The following is a 19,586-nucleotide window of genomic DNA, read 5'->3' on the forward strand; positions in this document are numbered from 1 at the left end:
TGAGTGTCCTAGGAGCCATATCAGATCAGTGTTAAATTTAACTCATCTCCTCGCCCACCCACAATCTTGCTGGTAGATCTGAACGACGCAACAAAAATGCTTTTTGTGGAAAAACACACAACACAAAAAGCAAAAAACCTCAAAAAACAACAACAAAAAAGCTTTTAATCCTGAGGGAAACAGAACAAACAGACCACTGATGATTTTTTAAGCTGGCATTCCAAGAAAGCTGTTCCTTGAAATAAATCATTTCTCATTCTAGGGAATACAAAGCAACTGACAATAAATCCAATCACCCATCTCACAAGGACTGTGCCTGCCAGTGTCTCTCACTATTAAGCCCCAGAGCAGGTCTGCCTGGCAGTGAGGCAGCAGGACTGTATCAGCCCATACAGCTCCCCAGGAGATTACCCCTGTTAAATCACACACCACTTCTTCCCTCTGCATCTCACCCCGTTCCAGCCCCTCACCAAAAACCGTGGTCTGAACAAAGCACAGCAGGAACGTGTGAACAGCCTCGACCACAGCCCAGCTCCCACTGCTGTGTAACCCCAGAGAGCAGAAAAGGGACAGCAGGAAAGGAACTGTGCGGGAGGTCTCTGGATAGCTACAAGTCCATTGGAACACCAAAGACACAAAAATCAACAAGCCAAAGGCCACTCCAACTGCTGTACATCTTTCAAATGGAAGAAATTCCAGGAGAAAGACAATTTTCCCAAGTGCGATGCAGTTACTGTGCTGTTTCAACTACCCAAGAGAGTTCACCAATGGCTTTTTGTCCAGTAGTCTGTTTACTTCACACATTTTCTGTTTATTCCCTAAGACTGACCTTATAACCCCTACTTGTACTTGGCCAGCCCCCACACACTGGTAAGAGAGCAAGTGCCTGTGCTAAGCTCATGCTTAACTACAATAAACAGTATGAAAAGAAAAAAAAAAAAAAAAAAGGAAAAGAAAAACAAAAGATGAAAGTGAGCACTTGGATATGAGGGAAAATGCTGAGTACCTGCTCAGTTCTCATACCCACAGCTGTGGAAGGATGTGGATGCACTGCAGTGGGCTCAGAGCACAGCTAACAGAACAGCCAGAGAACAGGATCAGAGGTCTCTCTTTCATGCCTAAGGTCCGAGCTATTAACCTCAGAAGAAGGTCAAGGAGTGACGTGATTACAAGTCAAGTGCCTACAGGTATAATGGAAAGCTAATGGAGAACCCTTCAGAGAGAAGGGTTTAACCAGTGCCAGTGATGAAGACTGACAAGACACACACATTTAATTTTAAGACAGTAAGTGTGAATTGCGTGAGAAACACTTACATGGTGTCATAGGTTAGCAAGCGTAGTCCCGGAAGGGACGTCCTTGCTAAGGGGTGCTTACAGTTTCCTCTGGGAACTGACAGAACCTATCAGCTGGCCAGTTTGAATATGGACAATTCTCTAAGTCACTTAAAGTTGTGATCACCTCTGTGATCCACATTTAAGAATAGGCAAACTCCCCCTCCAAGCTCTCTCTCGTTTCCGGCGCTGGGACAGGTGGCTGCGGGCCCCGTGTGGGGGCCAGCGGGCCCGGCCAGGCCCTGCTTGGGCCAGGCCGGGCCGGGCCACGGCCATCCTGGAGCCATGGACCTGTTCCAGCCGTGGAACCCCCCCCCCCCACTGCCTTGCCGTGGGCAGCCGGAGCAGCTCGGCTCTCCCCCCTCTCCACTGCGATAAGAAAAAATTCAACATTCCAGCTGTAAAGCTGCAAGGCCGAGGTGAGAGTAACCCTTTTATTGCTGTGAAGAGCTGAAAACCTGAGGGAAGAGAGAGAGGAGATGCTTAAAGCTGAAATTCTGTTGTGAAGCTATGATATATCAGAGTATCCCGTTGTAATTTCATGAAGATATGGGGGGTGGAGTGTTCAACTCGTGAGCAAAAGCACCTGCGCTGAGATAGGCAGATGCTGACGCAGCTGTAATTTCATGAGAAGTTTGGACAGGGAGAGATGGACCAGATGAGGACTTTTGCTCCGAACGGGAAAGGAGAAAACCTCAGTCCGTAGAGATGCTCCCAGAGATAGTCCTAAAGATGAAGATGATGAAGACCCTTTGCTCCCAGGGAAGGAGAAGGGCCTCTGTTTTTGTTTCTGAACGGCTCAACCTTAAAATTATACCCCAAAAAACTTCAAGAGTGGACCCTCGAAAGCAGTTGCGGGAAAAGCTGCAAGTCGGGGGAAAGGACTCACACGCAGGCAGAGAGACTTCTCTTCCTAAATGGACTGAACGATATTTGGAAGTGGGCGGCTGTCTCGTTGTGATAATGTTTTCATAGCATGAGCAAGAAGAGACTTCTCTTTCTAAATGGACTGAACAAGGTTATTATGGAAGTGGTAAATAGACTGAACATCTTAAGGGTTGTCTTTGAGCATTGTCAGTGGGAGAAGGGAGGAAGGTGGGGGGAGGAGGAGAGTTCTGAAGGTGGTATGATTTTTTTTTTCCTTCTTTTAGGTCTGTTAATAAACTTCTTTATATTCTTTCAAGTTTAGTGCCTGTTTTGCATTTCTCCTAATTCTTATCTCACAGCAGATAAACAGTAATGAGTATTTTGGACCAAACCACTACACTAAATTGGTGTTTCCGCCCGGGAACAAACCGAACCCGCGACACATGGTAAAACTTTGCTGCTTAGCAGGTTAGACCTAATTATTTTTAAGAAAGGTTCCTATTTACTCATAAACCTGATAATGGAGAGGTGCTCACGTGCATGCACACAACTGGTCCTACCTGTCTGCTGCAATGCTCTGAAGATTTTTCAGGCTAAGAATAAATTATTTAAGGCTCGTAAAGGAATTCCCCATCATCCCCCCAGCCTGCCCTCAGCAAACTATACTTAAATGAAATGAAGAGATTTTTGTAAGCCACAGAAGGGGCTAATGATGCCTGTTCATCTTTTGGCCTAAGGAGTTCCTTCTCCTCCCACCAGCGAGCAAGGGTGAAGCCCCTTCTCAGCTGTCAAGCAGTACTTCAGGTAAGGTCAATGCAAACCAGAGCACTGTGGACATTTCTCAGCCAACTGAGGAAACCACCATCACCCAGAAGGACTGTCTGTCCTGTTCCCCAGCCCTTGCTGTCTACAGCACAGCTCCCAAAAACCTGTAGTGCCAGCATAACTGAAATAGCTGTGTGTAGCAGCAACCAGCGACTGAAGGGGAAAAGAGAAGACATGAGCACCATTTATCCAGGCACTGTCACCAGGAAAATTAATGGGAAACCACTGGCTCCATTCAGTTTATAATAAGAGCGCTCAATATCGACAGTCAGGCCATTCAGCAAGGACTGCTATTACTGCATGACGAGCATGAATCTCAAAAAGGAAAAAGTCATTTAAGATAAGGTGGAAGTCACTTGCCCACAGGTAAATACCTTCACCAGCAAAGTAAAATAGCTCTCAATTTCTTAGTTAAGTGTGTTTGGCTTTTTCCATTTGTCATCAGCTCTGGCTAATGGTTCCACACACTTGCTGAAAATAGACATCTTTCTATGACCACTTGCTCCTACTGGCACTGTGTATAAAGCCAGCTTTTCTGGATTAAAGCACTTGAATTGTAAAATCCTATCACATTTGTCAAGCACTCAATTATTTACATAGTACCTTTATTATTATTATTTCTGATATGCTTTTGTTTGGGACTTCACAATGGAATTCAAATATGATGAAGACTAAGACAAGATGCAGCCCAAGAGTCTACAGTCTAAATCACTTTTAAACAGGTTCTCAGAGGGCTTTTGAGAGAGCCATTTCTCAATTAAACACACACAGATAAAAACAAGAGATCATACAGGATGAAACCAAGGACTTGCTATTAACAACCATCAGTCAGAAAACTAAACTCATGCTTTGAATGCTGCATTTCTCTGCAGTTGGCAAGACAAGCTGTTTGAACCTAGGGACAGGACAGCTGCACTTCCCTCCCACTCCTTGTTGCGGTTTTATGCCAGAAAACAGAATCTTTAATTTTTCCAGAGAAGCCCTGCCAAAATGAGGCTGCAAATAGGAGACAGTGCCTTAGTAAACTCCCAGCCAGTTTGCTCACACCCTGGCCAGAACGGTTCAAAGTGCCTAAATCCCTACATGCACACTGGTAGCAGTGACTGCCTCCCTTTCACACAAACGATCCTCCTGTGTTAGACTCCCTTTGTATATCAGGCCTGTGCAGGGCATGCCGTTTTCACCTGTTCTGGTAGAATACCCAGGTACCCAGTCTTGCCTTCTGTCCTTTATAGGCTTTCCTATGACCCATCTCCTCTATTAAAATTTTGGCAGAAATAAACCAAAGTCCTCCATAAAGCATTAGCTGTCCTGGGATCATCTATACACACAGCTGTCCTTCCCAAAGTTCAAATGAAGCTGTTTTATTTTTCCTCCAATTCTTCACAAGGAATCAAAGATAAACAGTCATCCCACCCACCTTTTTTTAAACAGTAGGACAGACTCAATCACTACAAATTTAGCAGCAGCAAGTCCACCACCCACAATGAGCACCCTGCTAGAAACACTGTTCCTGCCTCCAGGACTCACCCTGAGCACAGCACTGGGAATATTCTCAGAAACACACACCAGCAGGGTTCATCTTACTTTGGTTTTCAGCTTGTGGGCTTAGTTTTTTCCCAAGACAGTGTCTTTTAATTCCTCCCCAGAGTCCCCAGCAGCAAAAAACATCTCCAAAAAAGTGCTGCTGAACCCACAAGTCAGGTTTGCTGACCTGGACTAACCCATCACTCATAATGACATTAACAAGTTGTTAACAAATAAAGTCATCTGACAGAAATCTGTAATATTCCACACCTCAGCTTGCTAAATCAGGGAGTACAACAGTTAGCAACAGATAAACATATGAATGGAAGAGGGTAAGCTTGGCAAACAGTTGCAAAAGTGACGCTGGAGCCTGAAGACCACCAGAAAAAGATGAGCAGAAGAGAAAAGCATTACAAAATACAGGAGTCTATCCAGGGAGGGCAAAACCAAACAATAAAGCACGTCAGGAAAAGGGGAGGACAGATAAAAATGAGAAGAGAGAGAACCCATAAATGAGAAGAATGTCATGTGGAAGCCAAATCAGTGGCTTTCCCATGAAAAAAAGTGGCAGGAAAAGGGAAGGAGGGGGAAAGTATGAAAGAAATATTTCAGTCTTTAATTCCATCCTGTTAACACTGTTTTCGTTCACCGTATAAATCTTTTGGTGAACAGTAGCTCCCTCCACACATGGCAGTATATTAAGATTCTTTATTAAGGCTTTCCAAACACCATAATGTCGTTCTTTGGCTTTTTATGTGGTTTGCCTAGACTATGTTTTTATTGCTAAGCTCTCATCAGATGTGTATCTTGTACTGACAGGGAAGAGATTATAAAATACAAGAAACCTGAGCACAAGCCCAGTATTTGATTTGACACAAATGAACACTCAGGCAACAGCACAATGCCTTGTGTGTGACTTGGGGATACTTCTGCATCCATTCAGCATGAACAGAATGTGTCTGAACTGTCCCACAAAGACGTGCAAGCAATTAATTTAGGGAAGTACAGAAAGAGGAAGAGAGCACAGATCCAGATGTATCACAACCCATCTCCCACACCACAAGCTCCTGTGCCAGCCCCAGCACTTCCAGCCCCTGGGCAGGACAGCTCATGGCTCTGGCACACGAGCTGAGGACTGGGAGGAGGAATACTGCCCCAAGCCACGAACACCAGGGAAGCACAAGAACCACACAACACAAAGATGGAGCCAAATTAATAAATCTTGCTTACAAGGGATGACAGCACGTCAGGAAGAGCAAGTGTACCCATCTAGCTACCCGAGTGGAAGACAAAGATATCCATCCTGAACAGCAAATTGTGTCCGACACCATGAACACTTCATACCTCACGGACAGAAAACTAGCCTGATTCTACACTTAATTCAATTATCTACGTCAACAGTGACCAAACACATCAGCATTTACAGCCTCCCACCATTTATCAGTTCACACATGCAGAAATTAAATCAACTCCTCAACAAGGAATCATCAGCAACTCTGATTAGAGAAAAACCACAGAAAACTATTTTTGCCAAGAAGTTTAAACTGAGTACAGCTCCATTTGGAAAATTAAATTAAACCAAAGGGTAACCATATCACTCATTTAACAAAAGCCACCAAATATATTATAACAGGCTCTTAGTACACATCTAAAATGTGTTTAGAAACCCAGAAAATAGACCAGATAATGTGCTCTGTATACCCTCAGCAGCAGACGTTACAGCTATTCTTAATCCTAGCTTTGTGAATCTGGTAGACATAATTCATTGTGCTTTTGGATCCATAATATTTTGCAAAGCACTGCAGTTTGCTGGCTTACAAACCTGCCCCGCCAGCTCACTGGGTAGAAAGATTTCTGCTGACTTCACCTACCATTTCACTCTCACTCATCAGGGATTAGTATTTTTCCCTGCTAAGGATACAGGCTGCAAGTACCAAGTAGGAAAGGTTACACGTGTGTCTGAAGACGACTGGTAACATTTTGAAAGGTGATATATACATGCAGCAAATGAGCACTTAAGAGACACTTTACTATTTCTCCCATGAAGTTCAAGTAGCATATTTAAATTTCAAATATTACTTCTTTTTAAGGATACCATTGATAAAACTCTTTCAGCATGCATTTTATACCCATAACTTCTCTAAGAGGAAGAGAGATCATCAGAGAAGCCTCTGCATCCTTTACAGACTTTCATGAAGAAATTTCTCCTCTTCACAACTTCAACATCTGCACATGCACCACAAGAAATAAAACCATTTTTTATTGGAGAGTATTTCATGTAATGTTAAGAATGTAAGAAACCATAAAGGTAGACTAACAAGCATTTCTGGTCCAGTCCTCTACTGGTAAGGTCACACCTCAGCACTCTGCCCATTCTAAAGCACTGCCATGTTCTGCAGTGAATGTGGTTTTCCATCACAGGGACTTGCACTCCCATAGTAGGTTTCTGTTTTCATACTCAGGAGGAAAAGAAGCAAATTTTAATAAAAATCCATATAATTAATCTCATGAAATTTTACACAGTTAAAATGGCAAGTTCAGAACAAATCACTGAGTGAGCTGCTTCAAGAACATTACCTTCACACCTGCCGCCACACTACAGCAGAAGAAAACATCAGTGAAAACTTACAACATTAAGCAGCATTTTGCAGTTTAGCAGTCAAGCAAGTTCCAATGGTCAGCAGCAAAAAGCTTCTGTAAACCGTCTGGAGCTCGCTTCTACTAAGAAAGTTTTACAAGAGAACTTATTAATTGTCAGGACCAGGTGGAGAGATGTTAAAAGTCTTCATCATGAATGACCATGCTACAGCACAAGTGTTCACTGTTCTTAGCCTTGGAGCAATATGAACTTGATGACAGAACAATGGAATTATTTCTAAAAGAACACAAGTTCATGGAGGTTTGCAACTCAGCTGAATTGCCCCACAGTGTGCATTAACTATCCAGCCTACCCCGCTCCGTCAGTGTGGGGCCATGTACGGATGCAAACACAGCTGCTGCACTGGAAGAGAAAGGCTCTGCAATACCCTGCCTACCCCACAGCAGCTCTGCTCTGCAAGGGTACATCTGTGCCTCAGGACAGCCAGTAGCTGTATCAGAGCTGATCATTCCACATGCACACATGGATGAAGCGAGCGCCAAACAAAGAGACCTCACACTGCCGGGAGCTGGCCGGGCTCAGCTCAGAGTCACAGGGCCAGGGTGGAAACTGGCGTGTGTTGACATCATTTATGTGTGAGAACGCTGGTGGCTGAGAGACAGCTCGAGCATTAGCTGCAGTCTGCTCTCCCAAAAGCCTGGCAGCAGTAGTCTGGAGGAGGCAGTCCCCAGCCCATCAAGAAATAACAAGTGACAATTCAGGAAAGCATGTTTGCTATCCATTCATGCGTGCATGCAATCCTGGGCCAAACAGAGGATGTGCTAAAAGGTTTTCCCCGGAGGAAATGTGTTTATTAATTAATATCTACTGAATTAATTGGTTCCCCATATGCTCTGCTGTGCTTCTAAGACTGGAGCCCTGTTGTTACTGGAAGGTGTCAGGCGTGATGACTACCCAGAGGTTCATCAGAACACTTCAGTCAATCTGAAATACTAATCTGTGTTTTTGTATTCATCAAATTCACAGTGTATCCATCTAAGGGAGAAGCCATGGAAAAAGCATTTAAAATCTCCAATCCATAGAAACTTTTAAAAAGCCAACACATGCTCTTACTTCAGACACAAGTGTGGTATATAGCAGAAGCACAGAAGGAAAGTGCTGATCTGAGGCCATCAGTTCATCTCTTGGCCCCTCACCTGCAGTAACGCTGGTTGTTCCTTTCACACACGGTTACATTCCTTACATCAACCTGTTCCTAGCAACTGGTGCCACTACTACCAAACTAACCTTTACATCCACCACATCCTCTCCCACTCCCTTTCATCAGTGCAGGAGAGGTATTTTTGCATTCTGACTACATCTGGCACAACTCTGTACAATGACATCATTTTTCTTATGTTATTAATCTCTCAATGAGATACTTTATTCATCACATGTCAGTGTCAGCTGGCAGGGACCACAACTCCTGTCATTCCTAGTACTCCAGCACTCATCCTGCACCGATCTCTATGTGTAAGCTCAAGCTGTAGTAGCAGAGGAGACAGAGCAGTCCTACAACCTCCCTTTTGTAAGCACACGCCTGCTCAGGTTGTGCATCCTCATCCCTGACAGAGACAATTTACTCACCAAGACTTTCCTCCTCCACTGCAATGCCACCTCTCCCAAACCCCTTGGATGCACCCACAGAGTGCAGAGGCCAGAAAAGCCTTTGTCAGAGTATGGGAGGATGAGCAGTCATTATGGCAGCCTCTCTAGCAGATTCAGAGACCTTTGATGTTTATTTAGTCCATGTCTCCAATTTCAGCATTCCCTCACACACACAATACCCACTTAGTCCGATTCAGAAACCTGAACATCAACAACTGTAATTACCATACCCAGTGGTGAACTCAGACTGCAACAACAGCATCACTGATGCAGGCGATGCTGGTCACCCTGGCTCCCTTTCAGAAATAGTCTGAAGTTGATGTCTACAGTAGAAAAGGAGCATCTCAGCTGTATTAAAATACTGTGTTCCAAGATTTTACTATCATACCACCAGTACAATACACTGCTTACTGCAAGCTGAACAAGCCCAAGAACCAGTCATTTGATGTCATTCAGACAGAAACTGCTCTCACAGCATCAGAAACATCTCAGGTGCAGCCATAATTCCATTATTTAATTCCATACAGCCTGTGCTCAGGCTGCAGTAGCAGAGTGGGGAGAGCAGTCCTACAACTACCCTCCTGTAAACACACGCTAGCACAGGCTTGAGATTCTTGAGCTTAAAATCTCAAGAATATGAAGCTGAAGACAGCCTAACTGTACAACTTCAAAGAGTCAATTCTGCTGCAGGAAATGGTTAAAGCACATCATAAAAGAAACATTTATCAATATACACAGGTGTGATGGCAACATGTTCAAAACAGCTTCCTACAGAGGAAGACACTACCAGGTCATGCTGGTAAGCAGCAGAAGAGGCTGCAGACAGGCATAAAATCACATTCCTAAATCAGAGGCCTTGTTAATAGTAATTTCTTTACAAATACATAATAACTGGAACAAAAATTAAAGCTACCTTCAGAGAATAACATCTGCTGAAAGGCAGGCTGCAAACAGAGTCAGCAGGATCTATGCTACCTGTCTGGCAAGCATATTTTCACTTTATAATGGGCATATGACAAGCAAGACTTTGAAGCGATCCGTGTAAAACATTAGCTCACAACGCAGCGGTTAGAACACTGCAAATGAAAAAGGTGGGATGACTCCGCCTGTCTGGGAGAGCTGTTTCTGAAAGATTTGCAACATGCCACACAGCACCAGGTACAGCAGTTTGTCTTTCCAAGAGATGGCAAACCTCTCTTAAAGCAATGAACTGCTCCTCTTTAATTCAGCGTATCTGCCCCACCCAGTGATTAAGTCCTTTGACATTTTATTTAGGAGGACGTATTTCTCTTCCAGATGCTAGTAAAAGGCAATGTAACAGCAAAAAATGATACATGTTCAGCTTCCAGCCACTCTGATACAGCATAAACCTACAGAAAGGATTTGAAGAAGCAGTAACTACCCACAACATCAGATCAGCATAACCTCAATAACCCCCTGCACACAGACTGAGCTGTTCCTGAAGGCACCTCTTTGCTCTTCAAGGATTCAGGCTCAAAGGGATCTTTTCCATGCACTTCACTTTATTTTGGTTCGCTACCCTGCATGCAGATACAGAAGACTTCATAGCACATTTGCTTCCCACCTGCAAGACATTAATGATTAATATCCAAGCATATCAACTCTACCCAGCTGTTGGGCTTTCCTTTTTCCTCCATTTCTTCATTGCTTGCTTTGAAGAAAAAAGAACAGGAATATTACGCAAAATCCAGCTAGAGATATTAAAACATTGCAGTATTTTTCAGTCTCAGCAGAATAGCTGGGGAGTCAAAGGTTTTAATCAAAGGATTAGGAAAAACGGTTTCAAGTACACAAAGTGCATGCCAGATCAAATCCTGTCTTCCGTCATACAAGGTAACTGTTATCCAGTGGACTAATTTGCAAACATAATTTTAGCTGTTTTTTATATAAATCAGACTAGGTGAAAAGATGTGAAGACATGATTTGTACTGTCAGCTTCACACTGGGAGCATGGACACTGAGGATGGAGGAGGCACTTGTATGAGGTCCATGCTGAAGTAAGATCTGCATGCAGAGACAATTCAGTTGGTGGTGAAAGATGACATCCACAATGACTCCTGCCTGGTTCTTTGAAAAATGTCGTATTTGTTCTTTCATGTCTGCAGAGCAGCTCTGGGGAATGGCTGAGCAGAGCCCGAAAGGCAACCAGCAACAGAAGTGCCCCACGCTCACTCCATTAAGCACCAGCTCAGACCCTCCCAGACAGCTCTTGCTCTGAAGGTATTCCAGAGGAGCTTGCTCCAGCAGGCCAGGAGCTATTGCAGGTCAACTGCCAGAACGTGAAAGCATCAGACAGAGGGAGGGGGGAATACTCCAATTAGCGTCTGGTAAACAGGGAAGAAGCCACAGCTACATTTTAATTTATCTATAAATCCACATTTGTGCCATCAGGGGAACCAAGCCATTTGATTGAGATTTTGAGTATTTCTAAGATTTTTCACATCAGAGTTAAAAGGAACTTCCTGCAAATATCTCCCCAGACAAGAAGTGCTAATGACTTCTAGCAAGATATAAATATACCAAAAGCTCTCCAAAAGTTTCTGAGTCCGATTTTTACTTTCCCAGTACAACTTGTCAGATGAGTCCTTGATGTCTTTGTAGCTGTACATTACCTGGAGGCTGACTGTAGGAAAGGTACAGCTACAGCTTCTCAGTGTAACTCCTGACACAAATACAGTCCTGAAGGAAAAACAATGCCCTTTTGAAATAAAATTAAACCACTAATAAAGCAGAGCAATTACTCTGGAGAGGAACCACTTTTATTAATAATAATAAAATTCATACAAGAACAACTGTAATGTATAAAATCTGCACTGGAATAGACTACACAGACCAGCATATCTATCTTTGTTCAAATTCACAATCTTTTTTCCTTAACATAAAGGTTTGCAATAGGAATTCAGGAGAAAATACCAGAAAACCTTCTGACAATTTCATATACACAGAAAAATAATCAAAGCACAAAGAAAAAGTAAAATCAAACATTTTTATGGAATGTGCTTAAATGCCTTGCTTCCTGCCTGAAATTTGCTGTCTGATGGAGCCAAGTCCACTATGACAAATGACAAGCCTTTTTTCCATCCAGTTGCTCTTCCAGATTTTTGAGATGTTCTGGGAATGGTGGGAGGTAACAGTCTTAGCAAAAAAATAGCCAGATGACCATGGAAGTAACAAATGGCTGGATAGTTTAGTAAAGGAAGGCCAGATGAAAACACACCCCCTCCCCATGCAAAAGAAGACCGGGAAATAAAATTGCCTTGACTGATATTTCTGAAGAACAATTCACAGCTAGGGATTTACTAATAATGTTCTCCCAAGGCAGGGTTTGTATGACAGCTGCATTTTATCTCTCTGGTAACACCTTTAAAAAGAAAATCAAGCCAGACGTAGAGTACACAGAGCAACCACTCCCAGGACTGGTCTGCACAGTCATGGTCAATGTCTAAGTCTTTCTCCCTTTGTTCTTTAAAAAATAAGAAAAGAAGGAGGGAAAAATCACATCTGTGACATACCTTAGAGCATCAGAAACTCAGTCAGCTTCTGCAGTAATCTGAATCACCCCTCTGACTGCCCTTGAACCTTCTCACAAGATCCGAGCCCTGCACAGACAGGATGCTGTACTTCAACAGGTAAAAGAGAAAACCTGCAGAACTGAGGTCAGGGGTCTACACCTCTGGTAACTGCTTTTCTTTTTCATTGGCAGAGGCAATGGGCTACACATGGTGTGTGTGAAAGAATGAAAGCTAAAGCAAACAGCTTGCACGTCTTGTTAAATTATCTGTACTGAGTAAGAACCATAAAAGCCACAGAACACAGAAAGGGATTAGGAGGTACAGCAAAAAATGAAAGATCCAAAGTTTAGGACCCGGTCATCGAGTGTGAGGTATCTGGAGTCCTACAGCTGACCAGGGGTTACAAGAAGAATCCATGAGCATTCCAGTGTAAGCAGCTCTGCTGACTGATTACTTGGGCCTAAAAACTAGTTGAGGAAAAAGAAACAGCAGCTCAGAGAATGGCAAAAATGAAGACAGACTTGTAAGTGTACTTTAACAGTACCTGGCATACTGTGCTACAGACATGATCTAATTAGACAGTAAGTCAAATATCAGCATCTCATGACTTGATGATCTCTTCTATTGTATCAAAGACCCTGAGAATTTTTTGACATTTGAGAAAACTAAGACAGTATTTTCAGAATTTCCCATTGCATGTGAGTCACTGGGAATCGCTGATGAACTCCCTCTAAAGGAAGCAGGCCATTGTGCTGTCTTTCCAGCAAAAGCCACAGTGTGTTTTCTGTTTGTGGTGTTTAATCATTAACGAGAGAAGGGGAAAAAAAATCTTTTTTGCTAGGGCACAGCTAATAGTAGAATGAACTACCTCATTCATCTAAATAAAGTCGGCTCTAAACCATGCAATAACCATTTAAGTGCCTGCTTTGTTAATTATTTCACTGTTTATCTAATTCGTTATGAGCATCTAAATAATAAGCTCATTCAGCATTAGCCAAGATCGGACACAGAAGACACCCATTCAGCCTATCCACCCTTCTGCCCACTGGGGGTCTGTCCCCTACAGCCTCACCCAGTTTTATTGAGTCTCTGACTCCCCTTGAGAATGTTCCATCACTCCACAGCTCAGTACAGCACAGCTTTATGAAACCTTCCTGTCTCTTCCACCATTAGTTCCTCTATGGCCTTTGTGTAGATTTTTGGGATGCTTACCTCCAATTTTCCAATTTTGTTTCAGGAAAAAAGGTCACCTTCCAGTGTGAACAAGGACAATATTCCCAATGAGAGAGAACAGGTAAATTGTTTCATTATTAATCCACTTTCCTTTTCCTCACCTGTTGCTTCTGAATTCTTTATTTTGCATACAGCTGCAACAACTGCTCCTCTGAAAATCAAGATTTCTAGAAATACACAGTAGAGCTCACTTAGGAAACAAGGGCAACACACCTTTAAGAGGGCACAAGGAATTGCACCTGCACCTCCCACATGACCTCAATTAAATCCTGCATCCACTCCCTTTCAGAAAGGCACAGCACTTGTGATTCCCTTAAGAAAAAGTACATTTCACCTTTCTATGCTTCATTTCAGTTTGGCATTTATATAGCTCAGAAGATAACTACACCTTTTTCTGGTGCTGTTAGCATACGATTAAGTGTTCCTCAAAGAGGGGCACCTTTCTTGGAGATGGTAATTGAAATCAGCATATGGACTGCCCTAAGAGCCTGTATTAGCAGTTCAAACACTGTTGTTCTCTTCCACTCCTGAGGAGTGAACTAATTTTCAGGTGGAGTGCAATAGGTGGAGCCTTGGAGAAAAACAGAAATGGCAAACGTGTCTGGGAGCCTTCTACTTGGTGGACAAGCCCATCACAACAACACTCCCAGTGGCAAAACACAACTGGAACAAATCAAAACAAAGCCAGAGCCACACTTGAGTTCCTACTGAGGGAGTGGTGTTTTCCTCCAGTATTTCCAAACAGTGGTCAGGGTGGGTGGGTGTGGGGAGCCAAAGGCTTCAGTACAAACTGTTTATTGAAATAATTCCCTTTAATTGCCCTCCCTCGCACTGCAGTTCTTAGCCATGAAATCACTTGTGCCCTGGGAAGGGGCAAGTATGTACCATTTGTGACTGAAATTAAAGCAAAGTAATTAACCAGCCTCTCAATTTCTGCAAGAAAAGCTTCTTAAGCTGATAATGAATTTAAGCATTTGAAAGTAGTGAAACTGATTTTCCATGTAGCAACAGTATAGCAACTGCCAAATGCTTTCCTCCTGACTGTTCACTGAGCACCTGAAATGATGCAGATCATTACTTCAGCAGGCACCAGAGCTGTTAATCTCAAGATTTACACAGGAGGCAAAAACTTATATTGCAACATAGCCACAGAAGTGCAACTGTACAATGTATGCAAATTCTATATGAAACAATAGGCTCTTCTGAGACATTACAGTAATTTGGGTGTGAGAAAGCAAAAAGACTTAAATCTGCACAAATATTGTAAGGACAGCCAGAGTGAATTTACACAGCACACCAACTGCCAATTAAAAACATTAAACAAAAGCCAACCATCTCAGTCTGTAATTTTTTGCCTCCCAACTGCTATGTAGGCACACTGTTTAGAGCAGCTGCGTTATTAAGAAAGAAAAAAAAAAAAAACGAGGCAGCTCTTTGCACTCACACAGTTGTGCGCAGAACTTTGACCCTGCAGTGAAGGGCTTAGCCTATGTTCAGGCCAGCAGAACCTATGTGACTTGTGTCCCAGATTTAGCACTGAGAGGAAAATTCATCTCCAGCACAACTCTATTAAATGAATGTGGCATCATTTTAGTCAGGAGCCAAGTCTGGCTCATACAACCAAGGCACAATTAAGTATCAGGCAAGCAAAATGTTGCAAGGCAGAGAAACTTCCCAACTAAGTGTTATAAACCAGGATAAATAAACCACAATGACAAGGGGCATCTTTGAATTACAACTCCGTTACAGTCAAGCCGTAGATTCTCAGCCACTTCGCAAAACTGAGAAAAAATGTGCTTGCTTCCCATTTTGCAGCTGGGCAGCTGCACTCTGAGTGCTGCATCAGCAGCAGTGGGTACTGTCAAGCTCTTCCCTTGTCACCCACTCCTATACCCCAGGAACCATTCTTATCCTTCAAAAGATACTTTTTCACAAACTCATGGGATTCACTTTCAGTCTATTTCTTCACACCTCATTTTTAAGATCTCTTAGGAAGCTCAAGCAGTCTAACTCAGGTCAGTACCACAGCAGCTACCCTAAAATGGAAAGCTCAGCCTGAGCAGAACACTTGGTGATGCAGGACACCTTTGATCAGGAAACTTCACTGAGCTATCATCCATACCAACATGTCTCAGGCACAGCTCTGCTAAATCCACGTCAGCGCAACAGTTCAAATGAAGGAACACATTGCTTCTGCAAGGAAAAACACATCAGAAGAAAACAAAAGCCAGAGAGGGGGGAAAAAAAAACCAACTGGAAGCTTTTATTATTTTTCTTCTTGAGTACTATACTGCTCTCCCCCACCTCTGAAATGGTTCTGGAACTCTCACAAACACATTGAAAAGACAGAAGCATACAAGAGACCTTGTCCCGGAGGCACAAAACAGAACTGGGTCACAAAATTGGGTAACATTTGACTTGCTCAGGCCAACACAATAAGGCAAAAAATGTAGTTTTGATTGGAATGTGGCCATGCTGGCTCAAAGCAGTTATCTCCTACACTGATTTCAGTACTGATGCCTTGAGCAACAGCAGTATCACATTCTGTATTTTGAAGAGAACATGCTTGGATTCATCCTCCACATTGCACATCCACAGCATCCCTTCTCCACCCAGCAGCAAAGAGGAAGGACCTTTCATAACCTTTTCCTGAGCTTAACTAAAAATCACCTGATACTTGTCAACAGAAGCAAGAGCAAGGATGACAAAATGTCATCTAAGAGCAGGCACTTGACCTTCCCCTCTTGCAATATCTGAGCGCACCTACCCAGGTGCTGCCATTCCTGCGACACCGTGCACAGAGTACGAACAGAGCCCCGAGCCCCTGCTCCTCTCCATTTAGACTAATCCATTTTGAATACCACACATATCTTAATATAAGATGACTTCTAGAACAGTTAACCCTGCACTGCTTTACCTATTCAAAAATTTGCACTGCTTCTCTGCTGCTACAAAGAGTCCCAGAGATAAAAATGTTCAGGTCTGCTCCTATTCACTGTCATTCTGTAAAGGGATTCTTAATCCTTTTTTTTTTTTAATTTTTCTCTCCCATAGAAGGAAAGGAGGCAAGATTTATTTCCCCAAAATTGTTGAAACAAGACAGATGAACAGAGGAAGGCAGAAAGCAGTGTGAATGCAGCAAAAGTGGATAAACACTGAGGTGAAAGCACAAGGGTGGGACCCTGCTGGGAGACAGAGTAAGAGCTATTAACACCACGCAGTGCAAACCATGTTTAGACAAACCCTGAGGATACACATCTGGATGGTATTGACAGAAGTGACCTTGCTACAAAAGCAGGGACAGCACCAGCTCTCCAATACTACAGGAGATGTCTCAAGGAAATAAAGGCCCTGTTTTCATTTGTGTTACATAAATTGAAATAATTCAACCACCTTCCAACAGTATTTTACACTTCACAATCACTTTTATTTCACATAATGGGAAATTCATAACCAGCATTCATTTTAAAAGCTATGTATTTCATAGAAGAGGAAACTGAGGCACAGACTGTCAAGAGATTATTCCCCAGTGCTTCAGTGCCTCCAGTAATCCTGAGTTTACACAGCACAGTGGTCAGCCAACAGCAGTAAGTCTAAAGTGCATCAGTGTCTGACAAACAGACTCCCATCTCTTCCATCATTCGAAGAGAAGGCTCTGGTTCTTTAACTTTTCAGGCCACTGAAGAGCCCAGGTGAAAAAGTTTATTCTTTCTGTGTGGCAGATTTTGTGAAATGTCCCACAAATGGAAGGTTGCCTCTGGAACTCATTTATCAGGAATTTCAGCAATGCTCTACACAGATGTTGCACATCACTTTAGGCTCCTGCTAAAATGCAAAATGTTGTTGAACTCAAACATGAAGGATTAACTCTACAGGAGTTTAAACTGCAGGACTCCCATGAACACTGACTGCAATTCCCTCTCATGGCAATGAGACTATCCCAACATCCAAGAGCTAAACAACCAAAGCAAAAAACTTGACAGTGCTGAAGTCCACTGGCACGATGTGCCTGGCCAGGGCTCTGTAGGCCACACCTTGTCCTCTTCTCCTCACACTTTTTTCCCCACAACTCAGCTGAAATTTCTATGTGTTTGCTAAACTTTCCCTAAGCACAGTCCCTAAGGATTCTAGTCAATTTTCTTAAATTCTCAACATCAGCAGCTATTTCTGCAGTGGTTCTAATCTCCTTCAGTATTTCCAACAGCATTTTCTGTCTCTGGTTCTTCACTGCCCACCCTACCTTACACCTGATGCCCAACATCCATATCCTTCAGTATGTGCCTGAAGCACTCAGACTCCCATTTTGTGACTCTGAAAAGCCAGCTCTTCGACCACGAGCAGGAGCCATTTCTTCCTCGCCTTTCACAACAACCTTTTCCAACTGTCAAACACAATTCACGGGAGCTCTGCCTCAGAGTTTTTATTACCAGCCCCTTTCAATCAAAGGCACTGGGCCAAAATAAACCACCTCACTTATTAGTCCTGCAACTTGCTGTCCATCACTGCTATTATTAGCATACTTTGCATTGTGTCCTAGGGATTGCTCATTTTAAGAGATGTATAGGGAACAGGATGACAAAGTGGGATTCTTGACTCTTTCAATGGCCTAGCAGAGAGCCTGAGGAACAGGGATGTACAGAAACTACCCCAATGGCATCCATCAATAGAGGCAGAGACATGTTTACCTTCTTTACAAGAAGCTTTACAAGCTGTAAGTGTTCAGGTTATTTGTAGAGCCTCAGTTCCAATTCCACAAAGCCTAATCTAAATTTTTGCTGAAGTTGCTGTATTAATAGCAGTTTCTTTCCTCCTGGGAAGTATCAACACTATCATCTCTTGGAATCTTTAATATAGACTAATAACAAAGCAAGGCAAAAAGCAAACTACAAAGGAGACAACAACCCAGCTTAGAGAAGTTCTTACCTTTTAGTTGGCAAGCAAATGAAAACTCCCTATCTACAAAGGTAGATTAAGTATTTCAGAAACGTATTTCTTATTCCCTACATGGTGAGAAAAGCCTTTTCCAATGGATTGAAGTCCCTCAGTTCAATCTTAACATTAACATAAACATCTCAAGTATTTTCTGCTCTTGCAGATCATCTATGTGCTTTTTAAAAACCTTTTTCTCAGAAAAGTAAAAAAAGTTCTCTAGTCTCCAAACTGAAGCCAGCTCTACATACACTCATAGGTCAAATCTTGAACCCTACTATTTCTTCACATGGACAGTAAGAAAAGCAGGCCCGTTGTAACAAGTCCAAATCCTTAAGAAGTGTCTCAGTCATGTGAACGTGAGCTGGAAAACAGAACACCGTTCTGTAAATTTTCTAGTCTTACAACCAATTTTGACTGTCTGTCGTACACACACATGCTTCTCTTACAAAGCCTCTTCTGTCCTTTTTGTGGCTCACCAGCTCATTCACTTTATAGAGATCCTTCTGGGGAAAACTATTTTTTCTTCTTTGCACCCTTGCTGCTGATTTCCATGCTAATTAATCAACAGATGAGGTTCACTATAGGCCATCATTCCTTGTTACTGCACAGCTCACCACAGAGTTGGTCCGTCCATCTGCTGTGCTGGTGAGGCTGGCTGGTGCCACAGGATCTGCTGGCAGGCTCCAGGGCAGGCAGCCAAAGAGCTGCTGGCCTTCCAGCAGCATCATCCTTCTTCCTTAAAAATGCCACATCCTTCTCCCACAAACACACAGCAACTGCTCTCCAGCTGAGCCATCCAAATTGCTTTACTACCTTAGCATGAAGATATATCCTGAGCTTTGAAACAAAACGTTTTTGCACTTGAAGGATGTCAGGGGTTACCTACAGAAACCTGTCCAAGTATTTCCCTGGGTTGTCAAACAGCCAAGCACAAGAAGAGCAGTCATTTTGACAGACTAATAGGCCAGGACCAGGTGTCTACAGCAAGAGCCATTTTCTTGGTCAAAAGAGTGCCTTTAGGAGTAAGTTATTACGTAGTGGTTAAACGATACCCATAAAACTTCTCTGATTTAAAGCTAATTTGATGTAAA

The 19,586-nt window shown here is 42.9% G+C and overlaps 1 protein-coding gene across 11 annotated transcripts in view; it reads right to left on the minus strand.

Annotated features, from left to right (window-relative positions):
• The window catches only part of ARVCF (ARVCF delta catenin family member), a 259,648-nt gene that overhangs the window by 97,458 nt on the left and 142,604 nt on the right, over positions 1–19,586 (minus strand). The gene's annotated exons all lie outside the window — the stretch shown is intronic.

Source organism: Corvus kubaryi, unplaced genomic scaffold (assembly GCF_017639235.1).
Source record: "Corvus kubaryi isolate FWS band 111438036 unplaced genomic scaffold, C.kubaryi_AGA036_p1.0 37382, whole genome shotgun sequence".
Taxonomy (NCBI): domain Eukaryota; kingdom Metazoa; phylum Chordata; class Aves; order Passeriformes; family Corvidae; genus Corvus; species Corvus kubaryi.